The sequence below is a fragment of the Mesoplodon mirus genome, assembly GCF_964341445.2.
Source record: "Mesoplodon mirus genome assembly, chromosome: X".
Taxonomy (NCBI): Eukaryota; Metazoa; Chordata; class Mammalia; order Artiodactyla; family Ziphiidae; genus Mesoplodon; species Mesoplodon mirus.
The window spans coordinates 68665704-68691012 of NC_138981.1; the positions used below are offsets into that span (position 1 = coordinate 68665704).

The 25309-nt window shown below is 37.1% G+C and overlaps 1 pseudogene across 1 annotated transcript; it reads right to left on the minus strand.

The window, feature by feature from the left end:
- Window positions 1–1083: 1083 nt before the first annotated feature.
- On the minus strand, window positions 1084–5396 carry LOC309796966 (annotated as a pseudogene). The gene is made up of 2 exons: window positions 5343–5396; window positions 1084–1848 (listed from the first exon to the last, which is right to left on the minus strand). The product of its transcript is annotated as an uncharacterized misc_RNA (transcript).
- Between the last annotated feature and the right edge of the window lie 19913 nt (window positions 5397–25309).

Here is a 25309-nt window from a genome sequence, read left to right on the forward strand (position 1 = left end):
CTGGAAGGGAATATTCAAGGGCTTATTAAAAAAAGCTGTTTTTGTCTTGCAAATCTCTACAAAAGGAGAAGTATTATTCTAGAAATATGTCGAGACCCACCTATATTTACCAGTCCCAAGGCCTTACCTATCCCTCACAAAATACTTGTAGGATATTTGAGAAAATTGTTCTGTACCAAGGAAAAAAAATTAATAATACTACCATAACACTTATGATAATAGACAAACATACTACAAAAGTCCTAGGAGAAAAATTATGTTTTAATATGTTCCCCCTAAAGTTATAAAACTTATAATGTCTTTGAAATGTAAACACAGCCCACATTGCCTGAGCCTAAACACAGATTATATAAATTAGTAGAACTTGAAACTAAGGAATAAAATTGAAAAGGGAACAAGAACTTTTGAAACACAAACTGCTATAAGAACTCTCTTACCCAAACAGTCTCCTTAAAATTGCTTGTTAAGGGTAAATACAGATTATGAAAATCTTATCCACAAATAAAAAACATAGTTTAGCTATCTGAGTAAACTCAGTTTATTCCAACTGTTACTTATAAACTAGTGGGTTTTGTATTGTACCTGATTCATGACTAAAGTTTCAAAATTAAAACTGTAAACTTTTTTGTTGTGTCTGTCTATATGTTTATATGTGGGCATTTTATTTTATTTTTTTTTTTACCATCCAAAAGGTATAAATTTATTAATAGATTCCTTGAACTTTTCAGTTAGGACAAGAATTCAGAACAACTTTCTGAACATAAACATAAAAATAGAGCACATTTATTAACAGTAGGAAAACTCTAAGCTTGTAGAGGTATTAAATCTTACATAATAACATACAGCCAAAAGCATTAGAAATTCACTGCCAGACAGATATTCTGATGCATTATCCTGAAAACATGTCTGATACATAGCACTAACATATAACAAAGTATGGCATTTATTTCACAAGGAGAAAAGATAGGTTTCATCACAAAAAGATTTATTAGGTTTCAGCTTTGATTAATTTTAGAGATATATTTTAAAGATAAAAAAACAAGATTCACCTCTAAAATAAAAAGTCTTTATATATATAATCCATTATTAATACTCTTTATGCTCTTACAATGTAAAACATTTAGAAATTTTTGAACTCTAAAAATTTTGATCAGTTAACCTATTTGGTCTTAACACATTCTAAATTCCCTTCTGAGAATCACATTAATGTTTTTAGTCCATCAGTCCAACATGGATGGAACAGTTCTATTTCTTTTTCTTCTTCTTTGGTGGTTCATCCTCAGAGCTACTATTTGTGCTGCTGCTGCTGCTACTGTCAGAGCTGGAATCTGAGTCTGAATTGGAGGAGGAGGAAGAGCTTGTGGAAGAGGCTGAAGATGATGAACTGGAGGAGCTTTCATCAGAGTCACTGTCCTCTGAGGAGGATGAGGTAGAGGTCTCTTCACTCTCTGATGAAGAATCACTGGCTGAACTGTCACTGCTATTGCTACTGGAACTGGTTACACTCTTAGACCTTTTTTTCTTGGTCTTTCTTTCTACATTAGTTTCTCCAATGCTTTGCTGTAATAATAATCTGTTTTATTTTTCTTTTAAAGCTTTCTTTAGTTCTGCTGTTCTTGAAGGCCTATGTAGGTACTTTCTTTTTCCTGTGCATTCATAAGTCCAATGCCCAAATTCCAAGCATTTCTGACATCTTACATGTTGTTTATTTGCTTCACGCCCCGGCCCGAGCCCCTCCCGGGCAGGCGACGTGTGAGAAAAACGGCCAACCTCCACCAGGCCACGCTGAGGATCCCACACTGACCCCGTATACCGGCGCTCACTCACTAGCCGGCTGATGCACTTCTCCTATATGTGGGCATTTTAGATATGGTGTTTTTCTACCTCTAGATAATATTGACAAAATTAATTTGTAAAAGAGCTCTACTTAATGGGCTTAAACAAGCACTTATATATATATATTTTAAATATAATAAAAACTAACAACAAAGTTTTTAAAAGTTACATGATCTAGGATAATCTTTAGTAAATAAAAGCTAAACTTAAGATTGTTGGTTTAATTTATACAGATATGTCTTCAGAGTTAGCATTAAATATAATGTAATGCAAAACCAGTTCTAAGAGTGAAGTTTATAGCAATACAATCTCACCTCAAGAAACAAAGAAAATCTCAAATAAAAAATCTAACCTTACACCTAAGGCAACTAGAGAAACAAGAACAAAGAAAACTCAAAGTCAGTAGAAGGAAAGAAATCATAAAGGTCAGAGCAGAAATAAATGAAATAAAAATGAAGAAAACAATAGCAAAGATCAGTAAAACTAAAAGTTGGTTCTTTGAGAAGATAAACAAAATTGATAAACATTTAATCAGACTCATCAAGAAAAAAAGGGAAAGACAGAAATCAATAAAATTACAAATGAAAAAGGAGAAATCATAACTGACACCACAGAAATATAAAGGATTATAAGAGACTACTAGAAACAACTATATACCAATGAAATAGACAACCATGAAGAAATGGACAAATTCTTGGAAAGGTACAATTTTCCAAGACTTATCCAGGAAGAATTACATAAAGTAAACAGAACTCTCACAAGCAATGAAATTCAAACTGTAATTTAAAAACTTCCAACAAACAAAAGTACAGGACCAGACAGCTTTACAGGCCAATTCTATCAAACATTTAGAGAAGAGCTAATGACAATCTTTCTCAAACTCTTCCAAAAAAAATGCAGAGAGGGGAACACTCCCAAATTCGTTCTACAAGGCCACCATCATCCTGATACCAAAACCAAAGATATCAAAAAAAAAGAAAAGAAAAAGAAAAAGGAAAGAAAATTAAAGACCAATATCACTGATAAACATAGATGCAAATATCTTGAACAAAATACTAGCAAACCAAATCCAACAACACATTAAAAGGATCATACACCATGAACAAGTGAGGTTTATCCCAGGGATGAAAGGAGTCTTTAATATATGCAAATCAATCAATGTGATACACCATATTAACAAATATTAAGGGGCTTCCCTGGTGGTGCAGTGGTTCAGAATCTGCCTGCCAATGCAGGGAACATGGGTTTGAGCCCTGGTCTGGGAGGATCCCTCATGCCATGGAGCAACTAAGCCTGTGAGCCACAACTACTGAGCCTGTGCGTCTGGAGCCTGTGCTCCACAATGAGAGGCCATGATAGTGAGAGGCCCTTGCACCACATTGAAGATTGACCCCCGCTTCCCACAACTAGAGAAAGCCCTCACACAGAAAGAAAGACCCAACACAGCAAAAATAAATAAATTAATTAATAATCTCCTACCCCCAACAGCTTCTTTAGAAACAAAAATCAAAAAACAAATATTAAGGAATAAAAACCACATGATCATCTCAATAGATGGAGAAAAAGCTTTTGACAAAATTTAATGCTGATTTATGATAAAAACTCTCCAGAAAATGGGCATAGAAGGAACCTACCTAAACATAATAAAGGCCATATGTGACTAACTCTCAACAAACATCATTCTCAATGGTTAAAATCTGTAAGCATTTCCTTTAAGATCAGGAGCAAGACAAGGATGTCCATTCTCACTACTCCTCTTCAACATAGTTTTGAATGAGCTAGGCACAGCAATCAGAGAAGAAAAAGAAATAAGAGGAATACAAACTGGAGAAGAAGAAATAAAACTGTCCCTGTTTGCAGGTGACATGATGTTATATATAAAAAATCCAAAAGATGTCACCAGAAAACTACTAGAATTAATCAATGATTTTGGTAAGCTTACAGGATACAAAATTAATAAACATAAATCTCTTGCATCCCTATACACTAAGAATGAAAGATCAGAAAGAGAAATTAAGGAAACACTCCCATTTACCATCACAACAAAAATGATAAAATACCTAGGCATAAACCTACCTAAGGAGGCAAAATGCTTGTAATCAGAAAACTATAAAACACTGATGAAAGAAATCAAAGATGACATAAACAGATGGAGAAATATACCATGTTCTTGGATTGGAACAATCAACACTGTAAAAATGACAGTACTACCCAAAACAATCTACAGATTCCTTGCAATACTTATTAAACTACCAATGGCATTTTTCACAAAATTAGAAAACATATTTTACAATTTGTATGGAAATACAAAAAACACCAAATGGCAAAAGCAATCTTGAGAAAGAGAAATGGAGCTGGAGGAATCAGGCTCCTTGATGTCACACTATACTACAAAGTGACAGTAATAAAGAGAGTATGGTACTGGCACAAAGACAGAAATATAGATCAAAAGCCCAGAGATAAACCCACACACATAAGGTCACCTAATTTATGACAAAGGAAGCAACAACATACAGTGCAGAAAAGACTGCCTCTTCAATAAGTGGTGCTGGGGAAACTGGACAGCTACAAGTAAAAGAATGAAATTAGAACACTATCTAATCCAATAGACAAAAAATATACAAAATGGATTAAAAATGTAAATATGAGAGATTTGGGAAGATGGCGGAAGAGTAAGACGTGGAGATCACCTTCTTCCCCAAAGATACATCAGAAATGCATCTACATGTGGAACAACCCCTACAGAACACCTACTGAATGCTGGCAGAAGACCTCAGACCTCCCAAAAGGCAAGAAACTCCTCACATACCTGGGTAGGGCAAAAGAAAACAGAAGAAAACAGAGACAAAAGAATAGGGATGAGACCTGCACCAGTGGGAGGGAGCTGTGAAGGAGGAAAGGTTTCCACACAGTAGAAGCCCCTTCGTGGGCAGAGACTGCAGGTCGCAGGGGTGGGGGAAGCTTCAGAGCCACGGAGGAGAGTGCTGCAACAGGGGTGCAGAGGGCAAAGTGGAGAGATTCCCGCACATAGGATCGGTGCTGCACAGCACTCACCAACCCTAGAGGCCTGTCTGCTCACCCGCTGGGATGGGCAGGGACTGGGAACTCAGGCTCTGGCTTCGGTCGGATGCAGGGAGAGGACTGTGGTTGGAGGCATGAACACAGCCTGAAGGGGTTAGTGCACCATGGCTAGCCGGGAGAGAGTCCTGGGAAAAGTCTGGAGCTGCTAAAGAGACACGAGACTTTTTCTTTGTTTCCTGGTGTGAGAGCATAGGGAAATAAGAGCACTGCTTTAAGGAGCTCCAGAGACGGGCATGAGCCATGGCTATCACCACAGACTGCAGAGATGGGCATGAGAAGCTAAGGCTGCTGCTGCAGCCACCAATAAGCCTGTGTGCGAGCACAGGTCACTATACCCACCTCCCCCTCTTGGAAACCTGTGCAGACCACCACTTCCAGGGACCTGTGATCCAGGGACAACTTCCCCAGGAGAACACACGACCTACCTCAGGTTGGTGCAACATCAGGTTGGCCTCTGCTGCCACAGGTCTGCCCCACATCTGTAACCCTTCTTCCCCCCGGCCTGAGTGAGCCAGAGCCCCTGACTCGGCTGCTTCTTTAACCCTGTCCTGTCTGAACAAAGAACAGTTGCCCTCAGGCGAACTACATGCAGAGGTGGGGCCAAATCCAAAGATGAAACCCTGGAGCTGTGTGAACAAAGAACAGAAAGGGTAATTTCTCCCAGCAGCCTCAGAAGCAGTGGATTAAAGCTCCACAATCAACTTGATATACCCTGCACCTGTGGAATACCTGATAGACAATGAATCATCCCAAATAGAGGAAGTGGACTTGGGAGCAATGATATATCTCTGTTTTTCCCTTTTGCTCTTTTTGTGAGTGTGTATGTGTATGCATCTGTGGTTGATTTTGTCTGTATATCTTTGCTTTCACCATTTGTCTGAGGGTTCTGTCTGTCCGCCTTTTTTTTTTTTACTTTTTAAAATTTTTATCTTAATAATTATTATTTATTTTTTAAATAACTTTATTTTATTTTATCATCTTTCTTTCTTTCTTACTACTTTTTCTCCCTTTTATTCAGAGCCGTTTGGAGGACAGGCTCTTGGTGCTCCAGGCAGGCATTAGGTCTGTACCACTGAGGTGGGAGAGTCAAATTCAGGACACTGGTCCACAAGAGACCTCCCAGCTCCATGTAATATCAAACAGCGAGAATCTCCCAGAGATCTCCATCTCAACACCAAGACCCAGCTTCACTCAATGACCAGCAAGCTACATTGCCAGACATCCTATGCCAAACAACCAGCAATACAGGAAAACTGCCCCATCCATTAGCAGAGAGGCTGCCTAAAATCATAATAAGGCCACAGACACCACGAAAAACACCACTAGACGTGTACCTTCCCACAAGAAATATAAGATCCAGGCACATCCACCAGAAAACAGGCACTAGGCCAATTCATCAGGAAACTTACACCACCAACTGAACCAACTTTAGCCACTGGGGACAGATATCAAAAACAATGGGAACAACGAACTTGCAGCCTGTGAAAAGGAGACCCCAAACACAGAATGATAAGCAAAATAAAAAGACAGAAAAACACACCACAAATGAAGAAGCAAGGTAAAAATATAGCAGGACTAAGAAATGAAGAGGAAATAGGCAGTCTACCTGAAAAAGAATTCAGATTAATGATAGTAAAGATGATCCAAAATCTTGGCAATAGAATAGAGAACATGCAAGAAACTTTTAACAAGGACATAGAAGAACTAAAGAGGAAACAATCAATGATGAACAACACAAAAATGAAATTAAAAATACTCTAGAAGGGATCAATAGCAGAATAACTAAGGCAGAAGAATGGATAAGTGAAGTGGAAGATAAAATAGTGGAAATACCTACTGCAGGGCAGAATAAAGAAAAAAAATGAAAAGAACTGAGGACAGTATCAGAGACCTCTGGGACAGTATTAAATGCACCAACATTCAAATTATAGGGGACCCAGAAGAAGAGGGGAAAAAGAAAGGGACTGAGAAAATATTTGAAGAGATTTTAGTTGAAAATTTCCCTAATATGGGAAAGGAAATAGTTAATCAAGTCAGGAAAGCACACAGAGTTCCATACAGGACAAATCCAAGGAGAAACACGCCAAGAAACATATTAATCATACTGTCAAAAATTAAATACAAAGAAAACATATTAAAAGCAGCAAGGGAAAAACAACAAATAACACACAAGGGAATCCCCATAAGGTTAACAGCTGATCTTTCAGCAGAAACTCTGCAAGCCAGGAGGGACTGGCAGGACATGTTGAAAGTGATGAAGGAGAGAAACCTACAACCAAGATTACTCTACCCAGGAAGGATATCATTCAGATTTGAAGGAGAAATTAAAACCTTTACAGAAAAGCCAAATCTGAGAGAGTACAGCACCACCAAACCAGCTTTACAGCAAATGCTAAAGGAACTTCTCTAGGCAAGAAACACAAGAGAAGGCAAAGACCTACAATAAAGAACTCAAAACAATTAAGAAAATAGGAATAGGAACATACATATCGATAATTACCTTAAATGTAAATAGATTCAATGCTCCCACCTAAAGACACATACTGGGTGAATGGATACAAAAAGCAGACCCATATAGATGATGTCTACAAGAGACCCACTTCAGACCTAGGGACACCTACAGACTGAAAGTAAGGGAATGGAAAAAGATATTCCATGCAAATGGAAACCAAAAGAAAATCGGAGTAGCAATTCTCATATCAGACAAAATAGACTTTAAAATAAAGACTATTACAAGAGTCAAAGAAGGACACTACATAATGATCAAGGGATCGGTATAAGAAGATATAACAATTGTAAATATATATGCACCCAACATAGGAGCACCTCTAAACAAAAGACAAATACTAACAGCCATAAAAGGGGAAATCAACAGTAACACAATCATAGTAGAGGAGTTTAACACCCCACTTTCACCAATAGACAGATCATTCAAAATGAAAATAAATAAGGAAACACAAGCTTTAAATGGTACATTAAATAAGATGGACTTAATTGATATTTATAGGACATTCCATACAAAAACAACAGAATACACATTTTTATCAAGTGCTCATGGAACATTCTCCAGGATAGATCATATCTTGGGTCATAAATCTTGCCTTGGTATATTTAAGAAAATTTAAATTGTATCAAGTAACTTTTGCAACCACAATGCTATGAGACTAGATATCAATTACAGGAAAAGATCTGTAAAAAAAAAGACAAACACATGGAGGCTAAACAATACACCACTTAAAAACAAAATGATCACTGAAGAAATCAAAGGCAAAATAAAAAATATATATACCTAGAAACCAATGACACTAGAGACATGATGACCCAAAACCTATGGGATGCAGCAAAAGCAGTTCTAAGAGGGAAGTTTATAACAATACAATCCTACTTTAAGAAACAGGAAACATCTCAAATAAAGAACCTAACCTTGCACCTAAAGCAATCAGAGAAAGAAGAACAAAAAATTCCTAAAGATAGCAGAAGGAAAGAAATAATAAAGGTCAGATCAGAAATAAATGAAAAAGAAATGAAGGAAACAATAGAAAGGGTCAATAAAACCAAAAGCTGGTTCTTTGAGAATACACAAAATTGATAAACTATTAGCCAGACTTATCAAGAAAATAAGAGAGAAGACTCAAATCAATAAAATTAGAAATGAAAAAGGAGCAGTAACAACTGACACTGCAGAAATACAAAGGATCATGTGAGATTACTACAACCAACTCTAGGCCAAGAAAATGGACAACCTGGAAGAAACGGACAAATTCTTAGTATTACACAATGTGCTGAGACTGAAACCGGATGAAATAGAAAATATGAATAGACCAAACACGAGCACTGTAATTGAGACTGTTATTAAAAATCTTCCAACAAAGAAAAGCCCAGGACCAGATGACTTCACAGGCGAATTATATCAAACATTCAGAGAAGAGCTAACACCTATCCTTCTCAAACTCTTCCAAAGTATAGCAGAGGGAGGAACACGTCCAAACTCATTCTATGAGGCCACCATCACCCTGATACCAAAACCAGGCAAAGATGTCACAAAGAAAGAAAACTACAGGCCAATATCACTGATGAACCTAGATGCAAATATCCTCAACAAAATACTAGCCAACAGAATCCAACAGCACACTGAAAGGATCATACACCATGATCAAGTGGGGTTTATTCCAGGAATGCAAGGATTCTTCAATATACACAAATCAATCAACGTGATACACCATATTAACAAATTGAAGGAGAAAAAACATATGATCATCTCAATAGATGCAGAGAAAGCTTTGACAAAATTCAACACCCATTTATTATAAAAACCCTGCAGAATGTAGGCCTAGAGGGAACTTTCCTCAACATAATAAAGACCATATATGACAAACCCACAACCATCATCACCCTCAGTGGTGAAAAACTGAAAGCATTTCCACTAAGATAAGGAATAAGAAAAGGTTGCTCACTCTCACCAGTCTTATTCAATATAATTTTGGAACTTTTAGCCACAACAATCAGAAAAGAAAAAGAAATAAAAAGAATCCAAATCGGAAAGAAGAAGGATAGATGTCACTGTTTTCAGATGACATAATACTATACATAGAGAATCCTAAAGATGTTACCATAAAATTACTAGAGCTAATCAACGAATTTGGTAAAGTAGTAGGATACAAAATTAATGCACAGAAATCTCTGGCATTCTTATGTACTAATGATGAAAAATTTGAAAGTGAAATTAAGAAAACACTCCCATTTACCACTGCAACAAAAAGAATAAAATATCTAGGAATAAACCTACCTGAGGAGACAAAAGACGTGTATGCAGAAAATTATAAGACACTGATGAAAGAAATTAAAAATGATAAACATAGATTGAGAGATATACCATATTTTTGGATTGGAAGAATGAACATTGTAAAAATGACTCTACTACCCAAAGCAGTCTACATATTCACTGCAATCCTTATCAAATTACCACAGGTATTTTTCACAGAACTAGAACAAAATATTTCACAAACTGTATGGAAAAACAAAAGACCCCGAATAGCCATAGCAATCTTGAGAATGAAAAATGGAGCTGGAGGAATCAGGATCCCTGTCTTCAGACGATACTACAAAGGTACAGTAATCAAGACAGTGTGGTACTGGCACAAAAACCGAAATATAGATCAATGGAACAGGATAGAAATCCCAGAGATAAACCCGCACATATATGGTCACCTGATTTTTTATTATTAATATTATTATTTTATTTTTATTTATTTATTTTTTTTGCGGTACATGGGTCTCTCACTGTTGTGGCCTCTCCCGTTATGGAGCACAGGCTCCAGACACGCAGGCTCAGCAGCCATGGCTCATGGGCCTAGCCGCTCTGCGGCATGTGGGATATTCCCAGACTAGGGCATGAACCCGTGTCCCCTGCATCGGCAGGCGGACCTTCAACCACTGTGCCACCAGGGAAACCCCACCCTATTTTTGATAAAGGAGGCAGGAATATACAGTGGAGAAAAGACAGCCTCTTCAATAAGTGTTCCTGGGAAAACTGGACAGGTACATGTAAAAGTATGAAATTAGATCACTCCCTAACACCATACACAAAAATAAGCTCAAAATGGATTAAAGATCTAAATGTAAGGCCAGAAACTATCAAACTCTTAGAGGAAAACATAGGCAGAATATTCTATGACATAAATCACAGCAAGATCCTTTTTGACCCACCTGCTAGAGAAATGGAAATAAAAGCAAATATAAACAAATGGGGCCTAATGAAACTTAAAATGTTTTGCACAGCAAAGTAAACCATAAACAAGACCAAAAGACCACCCTCAGAATGGGAGAATATATTTGCAAATGAAGCAACTGATAAACTATTAATATCCAAACTTTACAAACAACTCATGCAGCTCACTAAAAAAAAAAAAAAACAAAACAAAACAAAAAACCAATCTAAAAATGGGCAGAGGACCTAAATAGACATTTCTCCAAAGAAGATATACAGACTGCCAACAAACACATGAAAGAATGCTGAACGCTATTAACCATTAGAGAACTGCAAATCAAAACTACAATGAGATATCATCTCACACCCGTCAGAATGGCCATCATCAAAAATCTAGAAAAAAATAAATGCTTCAATGGGTGTGGAGAAAAGGGAACACTCTTGCACTGTTGGTGGGAATGTAAATTGATACAGCCACCATGGAGAACAGTATGAAGGTTCCTTAAAAAACTACACATTGAACTACCATACTACCCAGCAAACCCAATAATGGGCATATACCTGGAGAAACCATAATTCAAAAAGAGTCATGTACCAATATGTTCATTGCACCTCTATTTACAATAGCCACAACATTGAAGCAAACTAAGTGTCCATCAACAGATGAATGGATAAATAAGATGTGGCACATATATACAATGGAATATTACTCAGCCCTCAAAAGAAACAAAATTGAGATTTTTTTTAGTGAGGTGGATGTACCTCGATTTTGTCATACAGAGTGAAGTAAGCCAGAAATAGAAAAACAAATACTGTATGCTAACACATATATATGGAATCTAAGAAAAAAAAATGTCATGAAGAACCTATTGGTAAGAGAGGAATAAAGACACAGACCTACTAGAGCATGGACTTCAGGTTATGGGGTGGGGGAAGGGGTACGCTGTGACAAAGTGAGAGAGTGGCATGGATATATATATATACACTACCATACTTAAAATAGATAGCTAGTGGGAAGCAGCCGCATAGCACAGGGAGATCAGCTCGGTGCTTTGTGACCACCTAGAGGGGTGGGATAGGGAGGGTGGGAGGGAGGGAGACGCAAGAGGGAAGAAATATGGGAACATATGTATATGTATAACTGATTCACTTTGTTATAATGCAGGAACTAACACACGATTGTAAAGCAATTATACTCCAATAAAGATGTTTAGAATAAATAAATAAATAAATAAATAAATAAATAGAAACTAAATATAAAACCAGACACTATAAACCTCTTAGAGGCAAATAGAAGGAAAACACTCTTTGATATACACCACAGCAAGATCATTTTTGACCCACCTTCTATAGTAATGAAAATAAAGACAGAAATGAACAAATGGGACCTAATTGAACTTAAAATCTTTTGCACAACAAAGGAAACCATAAATAAGACCAAAAACAGCCCTCAGAATGGGAGAAAATATTTGCAAATGAAGCTGCAGGGAAAGGATTAATCTCCAAAATATACAAATAGCCCATGAAGGTCAATATTAAAAAAAAAATTCCATCCAATTAAAAAATGGGCCAAAGACCGAAATAGACATTTCACGAAAGAAAACATACAGATCGTCAAGAGGCACATGAAAAAATGCTCAACATCACTAATTATTGTAGAAATGTAAGTCAAAATTACCATGAGGTATTACCTCACACCAGTCAGAATGGTCATCATCAAAAAATCTACAAACAGTAAATGCTGGAGAAAGTATGGAGAAAAGGGACACCTTTTGCACTGTTGGTGAGAATGTAAATTGATACAGCCACTATGGAGAACAGCATGGAGATTCCTTAAGAAACCAAAAATAGAGCTACCATATGACCCAGAAATCCCACTACTGGGTATATACACTGAGAAAACCTTAATTAAAAAAGACACATGTACTGCAGTGTTCATTGCCACTCTATTTGCAATAGCCAGGCCATGGAAAAAACCTAAATGTCCAATGACAGATGAATGAATAAAGAATATGTGGTACATATATACAATGGACTATTACTCGGCCATAAAAAGAAGTGAAATTGGGTCATTTGTAGAAATGTGGATGGATCTAGAGTCTGTCATACTTTGTGAAGTGGACCAGAGAGACAAAAACAAATATCATAGATTAATGCATATTTGTGGAATCTAGGAAAATAGTACAGATGTACCTATTTACAGGGCAAGAATAGAGGAATAGACGTAGAGGATGGACATGTGAACACATGGGGTGAAGGGGAGGGTGGGATAAGTTGAGAGACTAGGTTTGGCATAAATAGACTACCATGTGTAAAATAGATAGCTAATGTGAACTTGCTGTATAGCACAATGAGCTCACCTCAGTGCTCTGTGATGACCTAGATGTGTGGGATAGGGGTGGGGGGGGAGAGATGTCTAAGAGAGAGGGGATATAAGTATCCATATAGCTGATTCACTTCATTGTAGAACAGAAACTTACACAAAATTTTAAAGCAATTATACTCCAATAAAATATAAAAAATAAATAATAATAATAATAAATAAAATATTAATTAATTAATTAATTAATTTTTCAAAATACCAATAAATAACTTGTTCAACCTGGTTTTACTAATCAAGTGGGCTTATACTGTCTCTGTTGCAAAGTATTCAGAAAAATAAACAAATAAATTTAGGATAATGACTGTTTCAAGGTCTAATGACATTTTCATGAGTGATCTAAGAATTATTTTAAAGAACAATGAAATAAATATATTTCAGTAAGAGTTTTTTTAGATAAACTTTTTAACAATAATTGTTTTATGATATGTCTACTTAGTGTCTTAAGTCCCTTTGGTAACTTACATCCTTAGAGTTTTGCTAAGTTCAATAAAATGATGGGAAATTGTTGAATGTCAAGATCATTTCAAAATAAGATGAAATAATGAAATATTAACTGTTAAACAGGTTTTAGTTTACCTACATTTTAAAATATTTATTTATTTATTTATTTATTTTTGGCTGTGTTGGGTCTTTATTTCTGTGCGAGGGCTTTCTCTAGTTGTGGCAAGCAGGGATCACTCCTCATAGCGGTGCGTGGGCCTCTCACTATCACGGCCCCTCTTGTTGCAGAGCACAGGCTCCAGACGTGCAGGCTCAGTAGTTTTGGCTCACAGGCCCGGTTGCTCTGCGACATGTGTGATCCTCACAGACCAGGGCTCGAACCTATGTCCCCTGCACTGGCAGGCAGACTCTCAACCACTGCTCCATCAAGGAAACCCAGTTTTCCTACTTTTGACCTCTTATTACAGAGAAACTAAGTATTCTGTGTCTATTAGTAAATATATTGTGTGCTTTATTAAAAGTTTATACTATGGAGTAGCATATATTTCTAGAAATTATTCAATGCATCTATAAGTATTCCAAACCACAAAATGTTAAGACAGTTCACAATTGTTTCCTTCTTTAATTTTACTATAAATAAGATTTCAAAGGATTAAAAATTCTAATTAATATTTTTGATTAAAGCTACCAGATATAATAATAGAAATATGATATTTTGGGGGGTAAGAAAAGTTATTAGGCATGAAGTTGTTTTTGTTAAGAGAAAAATAAAGTGATTTTGTCCGAAAGCTGGTTATTTCTAAATGGGAAAGTAAACAACGGACAATCTAAAATGAGCATAAAAAGTTGTAAAAGTTTTGTAAAAAAGGAATCTTTTGAAATGAATTGTATGTGTGGTCAGGACTGGATAAGATTGGAATAAGTTCAGTTAGGTAAATGAGATTTATTATCAAAAGGAAACTAATGTAAAATTGGAATTTGGTTTTCTCACTGTTAAAGAGACAACCTTTTTTCTCTATTGGTATGTTCTTGATAATAAGAGATTAAGAAGGTTTTTCTTTACCTTTAATTAAACTTCTTAGGAAAAAGCAAAAATTACATGACTTGTCAAAATATCGTTTATGTTCTATGTTGTCTTTATCAAGTTTTTGATTACTTAAGTAAACCTTAGTTCTCACAGTATTAAAAGAGCTAAGTTTTTTCTCAGAACTATATAACTTTCTATATTTGCTTATGAATTTTTTTGGTTAAATGAATATCTAAGCATTGTTTCACAGTGATCTATTTGACTAAGTGTTTTAAAACCTTTTTGATGTTTTAGGGAAAAAAATCCCAAAATAAAATACTAAATAAAGTCTTTTAGACTTAAAGCTAACTGTGATATATGGCAGTGGTCCCCCACTTTTTTGGCACCGGGGACTGGTTTCTTGGAAGAAAATTTTTCAATGGACGTGGGAGGGGGAGGATGGTTCAGGCAGTACTGTGAGCAAAAATGAGCAATAAGGAGTGGCAGAAGAAGCCTCACTCACTTGCCCACCACTCACTTCCTGCTGTGTGGACTGATTCCTAACAGGCTGCAGACTGTTACTGGTTTGCTGTCTGGGGTCTGGGGACCCCTGATATATAGGATATTTCAGATAGCCCTGAAATATCACAAAGATATGTTTTCTCTCCTTATAAAAAGAGATATATTAAACTACTTACACATACATGATACATTAAGTTACATGGAAAGCATTAAATAAGATGTATCTTTAAGCCTTCTTTCCATTGTGTCTGTATAGGTATGTACTATAAATGCTCCAGAAATTGTGTGAAATTCCTGGAAGTCTTATATGTCCTGACAGAAAGTGTTATCTATCATCAAAACTGAGGTTTGGGCTTCCCTGGTGGTGCAGTGGTTGAGAGTCCGCCTGCCGATGCAGGGGACATGGGTTCATGCCCCGGTCCAGGAAGATCCCACATGCTGCAGAGTGGCTGGGCCCGTGAGCCATGGCTGCTGAGCCTGCGCATCTGGAGCCTGTCCTCCACAATGGGAGAGGCCACAACAGTGTGAGGCCAGTGTACTGCAAAAAGAAACACAAACAAACAAACAAAAAACAAAACAAAACAAAACAAAAAGTGAGGCTCACTCTAAAAGGATTGAACCAGAGTATCAGGAAATGCAATAAGTGACTTTCATGCCAAGGCATAAGCAACAAAATAATCTGTAAAGATTGTGACACATGTGAATGAAGTCCATTTGACTTTTGCAAAAATTTGACCACTAATTGCCATACTTTTGCCATGCTGAAGTCTCTGTAAGATGGAAACAGTCTTCTGAATTAGAAAGTTGAAGATAGGAGTTTCCAAGACGTTGGAGTAGGAAGAGGGTGTGAAGTTCATTTTTCCCCACAAATGCATTAAGAATACATCTGCAAATGGAACTACTCTCACAGAGCACCTGCTGAAAACTAGCAGAAGACCTTGGACAGCTAAAAGAACAAGAAAGATTCCCAAATAACCAGGTAGGATGAAAGAAAAAATAAGGGAAGAGAAAGAGGAGTAGAAGCAGCATGGAAACTGCACCTTTGCCAGGGAGCTAAAGGCGAGGAGTTCTCTCAGCTAGGGAAATTCCCTCACTGATGGGAGACCAGCTGGAACAGAAGGGGAGCCTCAGGGGCTCAGAGGAGAGCTCAGCAACCAGTCTGTAGCAGGCAGGACAGAGTGAGACCTATACAGATGGTCCGTGCCACAGCCCTGCATGCCCCAGCCTGAAACAGGATTCTGTTGTTGCCACTGGGGCTGGGTGTTGGAACGTGGGGTTTGGAGAGGAGATTTGGGGAGAGGACCACTGTTGGCTGTGAGGAGACAGCCTGAGGGCACAGGAATGAAGAGCTGCACAACCAGGAATGCTCATGGAGGAAGCATTCACAGAAGCAAAACACTGTTGTTGAGTCACTTGCAAAGGTTAGGGCCACCATTGCAGCCCCTCTTCTCATATGCATGCTTCAGCCTCCATGGGCACTAGGGAGGGTCCTTGCTGTAGCTGGCTGGTGCACCCCTGCCATCACCTCCTCCACCCTCCCTTCCCACCCTCGGTGACAGATCCACCCTAATTGCCACCTGACATGTTCATACATCAGATGACACCCTCCTGCCTGGGTGGCTTGCTGGCCTCGATTGCCTCCTCGGCTCCTTCCTGCCTTATGGGCTCATGTGGAGCAGACTCCAGTGGGAGGATCACAAGCAGAGGTGGGGCTGAAACAATAGCTGAGCCCCAAGGGCTGTGTGATTAAGAAAAAAGAGCTGAAATATCTCCTTGTGCATTGCAAACCATCAAGTTACACCTCCGCTGATGGCTTCCTAAATTAAGCATCTGTGAAAAATCCAAAAGGACAAGAAGTGCTCCAGCAGCTGGGATGGGTCTGGCTTTAGCAGCTGTGGGCTTTATGGGCATGTACACATGGGAATTGGACCAAGCCAGAGGATGACCTGCCTCCATAGCTCCTACAGTGGGTCCAGGTGCAAGACTACTGAAGTCCTGGGACCTCATCTCAGTGAATCTGCACCAGTGGCCTGGTGAAAAGAATGCCTGGCAGTCACCAGGGTCAACTTCCAGCAATTCCCACAGTTAATGTGGGCCTGAGAGAAGTGTCAAAAACAGTGTATTTTCTGAGCCCACACAATGGACGAAAGGGGACACAACAGAGCACATTTATAGGTGAACAACACCAGAGGAGGGATACTCAGTTGTTTCTCTCCCAGTGGGAGTGCTCCAATCCTGCCTAACTTGCACCACAGATCAGAAATACAGTTAAGAAACAAATCTGGGGGTCTGTACTCCAAAAACTAGGGAGCAGACACTGCCCTCGACAAGGCAGTGACAACCACGGAGCAAAGGGAAAGTCTTGCTCAACATCCAGGGCAGGCTCTGGTCACCACAACACCAATCAAAACCCCAGTCAAGGGGACATTGGCACAATCCTCAGGACCAACCTGACCTACCAGGAGACAGACGCCAGGAGTCACAGAAACTATGATCCTGCAGGCTGTGGAAAGGATACCTCAAACACAGTAATTCTGGAAATATGAAAAGACAAAGAAATGTGTTGCAGATGAAGGAGCAAGATAAAAACCTACAAGAACATCTAAATGAAGAAGAGATAGGCAACCTACCTGAAAAAGAATTCAGAATAATGATAGGAAAAATGATTCAAGATCTTGGAAAAAGAATGGAGGCACAGATCAAAAGATACAAGAAATATTTAACAAAGACTTAGAAGAACTAAAGAACAAACAGAGATGAACAATAAAATAACTGAAATGAAAAATACACTAGAAGGAATCAATGACAGGATAACTGAGGCAGAAGAATGGATAAGTGACATGGAAGACAGAACAGTGGAAATCTCTGCTGCAGAACAAAATAAAATAAAAACAATGAAAACAAATGAGGACAGTCTCAGAGACTTCTGGGACAACATTAAAAGAAACAGCATTCGAATTATAGAGGTCCCAGAAGAAGAATAAAGAGAGGGTCTGAGAAAATATTTGAAGAATGTATAGACAAAAACTTCTCTAACATGGGAAAGAAAATTGTGACCCAATTCCAGGAAGCACAGAGAGTCCCATACAGGATGAAGCCAAGGAGGAACATGCCAAGACACATATTAATCAAACGGACAAAAATTAAAGGTAAAGAAAAAAATATTAAAAACAACAAGGGAAAAGCAACAAATAACATACAATGGAATCCCCATAAAGTTATCACCTGATATTTCAGCATAAACTCTGCAGGTCAGAAGGGAGTGACAGGCTTCCCTGGTGGCTCAGGGGTTGGTAATCCACCTGCCAATGCAGGGGACATGGGTTCGAGCCCAGGTCGAGGAAGGTCCTACATGCTGTGGAGCAACTAAGCCCATGCACCACAACTACTAAAGGCCGTGTGCCACAACTACTGAAGGCCACGTGCCTAGAGGCCGTGCTCTGCAACAAGAGATGCCACCACAATGAGAAGCCCTTACACCACAAGGAAGACCCAACACAGCCAAAAAAATTAATAAATTAAATAAATAAATTTAAGAAAAGAAGAAGGGGGTGGCATGATATATTGAAAGTGATGAAAGGGAAAATCCTACAACCAAGAATACTCTAACCAGCAAGGCCTCATTCAGACTTGATGGAGAAATCAAAAGATTTACATACAAGCAAAAGCTAAGAGAATTCAGCATCACCAAACCAGCTTTACAACAAATGCTAAAGGAACTTCTCTAGGCAAGAAACACAAGAGAGGAGAACAAAGGGGGAAGGAAAGAAAAAAGACCTACAAAAACAAACCCAAAACAATTAAGAAAATGGCAATAGGAACATACATATCAATAATTACCATAAATGTAAATGGACTAAAGGCTCCAGCCAAAAGACATAGACTGACTGAATGGATACAAAAACAAGACACATATATATGCTGTCTACAAGAGACCCACTCAGACCTAGGGACACATACAGACAGAAAGTGAGAGGATAGAAAAAGATATTCCATGCAAATGGAAATCAAAAGAATGTTGGAGTAACAATACTCATATCAGATGAAATAGATATTAAAATAAAGACAGTTACAAGAGACAAGGAAGGACACTACATAATGATCAAGGGATCAATCAAATAAGATACAACAATTATAAATATATATGCACCCAACATAGGCATACCTCAATATATAAGGAAAATGCTAACAACCATAAAAGGGGAAATCAACAGTAACACAATAAGAGTGGACTTTAACACCTCATTTTCCTTAATGGATAGATCATCCAGACTGAAAATTAATAAGGAAATGTAAGTGTTAAATAACACATTATACTAGATAGACTTAAATGATATCTACAGGACATTCCATCCAAAAGCAGCAGAATACACTCTCTCCTAGTATGCATGGAAAACTACTTGAGTCAAAAATCAACCCTCACTAAATTTTAGAAAATTGAAATGATATCATCTTTTCCAACAACAGTGCTATGAGTTTAGATCTCAATTACAGGAAAATGCTATAACAAACACAAAAATGTGGAGGATATCAATATATTACTAAATAACCAATGGATCACTGAAGAAATAAAAGGGACATCAAAAAATACCTAGAACAGATGCCAACAAAACACACTGTCCCAAAACCTATGGGATGCAGCAAAAGCAGTTCTATGTGGGAGGTTTAAAGCAATACAATCCCAACTTAAGAAACAAGAAAAATCTCAAATAAACAATGTAACTTTACACCTAAAGCAACTAGAGAAAGAAGAACAAACAAAACCCGACAATAGTAGAGGAAAGAAGTCATAAAGCCCAGAGCAGATATAAATGAAATAGAAAGGAAGGAAACAATAGTAAAGATTAATGAAATTAAAAGCTAGTTATTTGAGAAGATAAATAAATTGATATAGCTTTAATCAGACTCATCAAGAAAAAAGGGAAGGGACTCAAATCAACAAAATTAGAAATGAACAGTTACAATGGACACCACAGAAATACAAAGGATCATAAGAGAATACTACAAGCAACTATATGGCAATAAAATGCCTTCCAAGACTGAACCAGGAAGAAATAGAAAATGTGAACAGACCAATCACAAAAAAGGAAACAGAAAGTGATTAAAAATTTTTCACCAGAAAAAAACTCCACAGGCAGATGGGTTCACAGGAAAACTCTATCAAACATTTAGAGAAGATTTAAGCCCTACACTTCTGAAATTCTTCCAAAAAATTACAGAGGAAGGAACACTCCCAATATCATCCTATGAGGTCACTATCACCCTGATAACAATACCAGAAGAAGATATAACAAAAAAAGAAGGATATTACAGGACAATCTTATTGATGAACATCAACTCAAAAATACTAGCAAACCAAAGCCAACAACATATTAAAAATACCATACACCATGGTCAGGTGGGATTTATTCCAGTGATACAGGGATTCTTCAATATCCACAAATAAATCAGTGTGATACACCACATCAACAAATTGAAGAAAAAAATTAAAAAAACATATGATCATCTCAATAGATATAGAACAAGCTTTTGAAAAAATTCAGCACCCATTTATGATAAAAACTCTCCAGAAAGTGGCAGAGAGGTAACCTACCTGAACATAATAAAGGACATATGCAACAAACTCACAGCAAACATTGTTCTCAATGTTGAAAAATTGAAAGCATTTCCTCTAAGATCAGAAACAAAAGGAGCATGTCCACTAATATTCAACATAGTTTTGGAAGTCTTTGCCATGGCAATCAGAGAAGGAAAAGAAATAAAAGGAATCCAAATTGGCAAAGAATAAGTAAAACTGTCACTGTTTGCAAATGGCATGATGTATACATAGAAAGTCCTAAAGATGCCACCAGAAAACAACTAGAACTAATCAATGACTTTGGTAAGGTTGCAGGATACAAAAGTAATACACAGAAATCACTTACATTCCTATACACTAAAAACAAAATATCAGAAAGCAAAATTAAGGAAATAATCCCACTTATCATTGCATCAGAAAGAATAAAATACCTAGGAATAAACCTATCTAAGGAGGGACAAGACCTGTGCTCTGAGAAATATAGATACTGATGAAAGAAATCAAAGATGACACAAATAGATGGAGAAATGTACCATGTTCTTGGATTGGAAGAATCAATACTGTGAAAATGACTATACAACCCAAAGCAATCTACAGATGCTATGCAACTCTTATCAAATAACTAATGGTATTTTTCATAAAATTAGGGGAAAAAATTCTACAATTTGTGTGGAAAAACAGAAGACCACAAATAGCCAAAGCAATAATGAAAAAGAAAAACGGCCATCAGGTTCCCTGACTTCAGATTATATGACAAAAGTACAGTGATCAAAACAGTATGGTACTGGCACTAAAACAGAAATATAGATCAATGGATAAGGATGGAATGCCCAGAGATAAACCCACAAACCCATGGCCACCTAATCTATGACAAAGGAGGCAAGAATATACAATGGAGAAAATATAGTTTCTTCAATAAGTGGTGCTAGGAAAATAGGACAGTTAAATGTAAAAGAATGAAATTAGAACACTTCCTAACCTTATACACAAAAAATAAACTCAAAATTGATTAAATACCTGAATGTAAGCCTGGATACTATAAAACACTTAGAGGAAAACATAGGCAGAACACTCTTTGATGTAAATTGCAACAAGATCTTTTTTGATACACCTCCAAAAATAATGAAAATACAAACAAAAATTAAGAAATGGGAACTAATTAAACAAAAGTTTTTTTTTTTTTCATAGCAAGGGAAACCATAAGCAAAAAAGAAAAGACAACCCTCAGAATGGGAGAAAATATTTGAAAACAAAGCAACTGTCAAGGGATTAATTTCCAAAATATAAAATAGCTCATGCAGCTCAATGTCAAAAAAAAAATCAGTACAATGAAAAAATGTGTGGAAGATCTAAATAGACATTTCTCCAAAGAAAATATACAGATGGCTAAAAAGCACATGCAACGATGCTTAACATTACTAATTATCAGAGAAATGCAAATCAAAACTTCAGTGAGGTATGACCTCACACGGGTCAGAATGGTCATCATCAGAAAGTCTACTAATAACACATGCTGTAAAGGGAGTGTAGAAAAGGGAACCCTCGTACACTTTTTATGGGAATGTAAATTGGTACAGCCACTATGGAGAACAGTAAGGAGGTTCCTTACAAAAGTAAAAATAGAGCTACCTTATGATCCATCAATCCTATTCCTGGGCATATAGTCAGCAGAAACCATAATTCAAAAAGATACATGCACTCCAATGTTCACTGCAGCACTATTCACAATAACCAGGACAGGGAAGCAACCTAAATGTCCATCAACAGAGTAATGGATACAGAAGACGTGGTACATATAGACAATGGAATATTGCTCAGCCATAAAAAAGAATGAAACAATGCCATTTGGAGCAACGTGGATGGACTTAGAGATTGTCATACTTAGTGAATTATGTCGACAGAGAAAGACACATATCATATGATATCACTGCTATGCGGAATCTAAAAAAGGGTACAAATAAACTTATATACAAAACAGAAATTGAGTTGCAGATGTAGAAAACAAACTTATGGTTACCAGGGCATTGGGGTGTAGGGATAAATTGGAAGATTGGGATTGACATATACACACTACCATAAATAAAATAGTTAACTAATAAGGACCTAATGTATAGCACAGGGAACTCTATTCAATACTCTGTAATGATCTACATGGGAAAATAATCTAAAAAAGAGTGGATATATGTATATGTACAACTGATTCACTTTGCTGTAGACCTGAAACTAACATAACATTGTAAATCTACTGTACTCCAATAAATATTTAAACAAAAATAATTAAGATGTGTAAACAATAACTATAAATTAAACAAACAGTAGTGTCTATGGGAAAATCAAGACCATTCTTTGGTTCTTTCTGGCTTCCTGACAAATGCTATTTTTAATTATTTTGCATCCCTCCACCCACCATAGTGCATTTAAAATGACTCAAGTTGTAAATAGACATAATTTGAAGATTTCTATACAATTATGAAAACATTCTACAAGCAATATCCAACCTGTAAGGTTCATAACCCTGGAAAATAACTCTTTGGTCCCCAGAGGCCTCAGATCTTCTCTTACTGTATTATTTAACACCTGCAACTAGACTTCATTCAACTGCCGCTTAGTGGGGGTTATCGAAATGTTCTTGTTATTGCATGTATGTTGTCTAAATGGGTTGAAGCCTTCCCTTGCTGCAAGGCTCATGCCCTCACAGGGCCAAAAACTATTAGAAAACGTGTTTCCTACTGGGGGTGTACTTCTACAATGTCCAGTAAGCAAGGCACATGCTTCACTGGGCAAATAACATGAGCCTTAACAAAAACTTTGCAAACTTCTCGGAATTATCACTGTAACTGTGATATCACCATCGATCATCAGGCAATGTTGATGGAACCAATGGAAAAACTGAACTCAAACAGAACAATAATTTGTTACATGGAACTGAATAAACTGATGGATACAATTGAATTTTTATGACATTGTCAAAATATTATTTTTATCTTTTGTTTTCCACATACAAAGACTTTTTTTTTCTAAGACTTACATAAGTTTACAGAAAGGTAAATTATACCTTTGTAATGTGAATTAAAACACACATTTTTTTCTCCCTACTTGATCCCTCCAAAATTTAGAGACTCTCAGTAAGTAATCTTATTTTCTTGGCAACATATTTAGTTGCATAAGTTCAATGAAATTCTGTTCTCCTTATAACAGGACACAATTAGAAGCATTGTTTATACTACCACAGTTTTGACTGGAATATCATATTTGAGAGAAACATACATAAACAGATATGATCAGATAGCCTGAAGAAACTTAGTTTGACTTTATAGAACCATAAATGCCTCTCTGAAAAACAAGCTGGTACAATAACTTGCTCACAGGATTCCCAGAATCCTTACCAGGTGAGTAAGGAAGGCCACTTACTGTCAAACACAGGAACATCTGGATATTTTGGGGACCTTAAAAAGAGAGGAATCCACCCAAATCTATAGGTATCACAGTCAAAGTCTGATGGAAAATATTTGTCTTGGCTTCTTAGCCTCAAGAGGCCGTTGCAAATTCAATCTGTAAATTCCTTATAAACAGCTCCAGCAAAGCAGATTTCAAGAAGCCTATATGTGTTTGTTGGCAATCTGCATAGCTTCTTTGCAGAAATATCTATTTAAGTATTCTGCACATTTTTTGGACTGAGTTGCTTGTTGTTTTGATATTGAGCTCCATAAGTTGCTTGTAAATTTTGGAGGTGGATGGACCTAGAGTTTGTCATACAGAGTGAAGTAGGTCAGAAAGAGAAAAAAAATGGTTCTGAGGAGACTGGGTTCAGGACAAGAATGGGGACGCAGACATGGAGAATGAACTTGAGGACATGGGGAGTGGGAAGGGTGAGCTGGGATGAAGTGAGAGAGTGGCATGGACCTATATATACTACCAAATGTAAAATACATAGCTAGTGGGAAGCAGCTGCATAGCACAGGGAGATCAGATTGGCACTTTGTGACCACCTAGAGGGGTGGGCTAGGGAAGGTTGGAAGGAAACGCAAGAGGGAAGAGATATGGGGATATATGCATATGCATAGCTGATTCACTTTGTTATAAAGCAGAAACTAACACACCATTGTAAAGCCATTATACTCTAATAAAGATGTTTTAAAAAAAGAAAAAAAAAAGAAGACTATATGGTCGGTTGCTATTCTTGCTGGACTTATGTAAATAATCAGGCCACAATTATTGAATCTAAACTTATTTTGCAAACAAATTAGCCTTAATTTGGTTTTCTTTGGTTGAAATGAGGGTAATTTTGGAAGGAAAATTATGTCCCCCAAAAAACAATAATACACGCATTTAATTATTAAACTCTAGTGCTATTAACTTTCCTTGAGGTTTTCTTATTTACCTAAAAACTGAATTGGATCCTAAATGTTTCTATAGTTTCCTCCAGTATCTTGCTAGAACTCTCTAAACTAACATTTTCCATTTTCTCTCACCATTTTGACCAGAATCATTGAGAACAAGACTTTCCTTTTCCTGAATCTCTGAAAACTGAAGTTAGATGACTTGATACAAACTTCAGAGGAATTGCAACAACAACTCATATTTAAACAATCCTCCTGCCTGTTGCTATATAGCCACTCATAAAGTTTATCTGAACACCTGATGATATCATCAGAGACATTTCAAAAGACACTTTTACTCTGATATTTAGAAATATTCTTGATTGATTGTCCCCTGGGCTCAGAAACTGGTTTATAATCTGATTTAATAATTAAC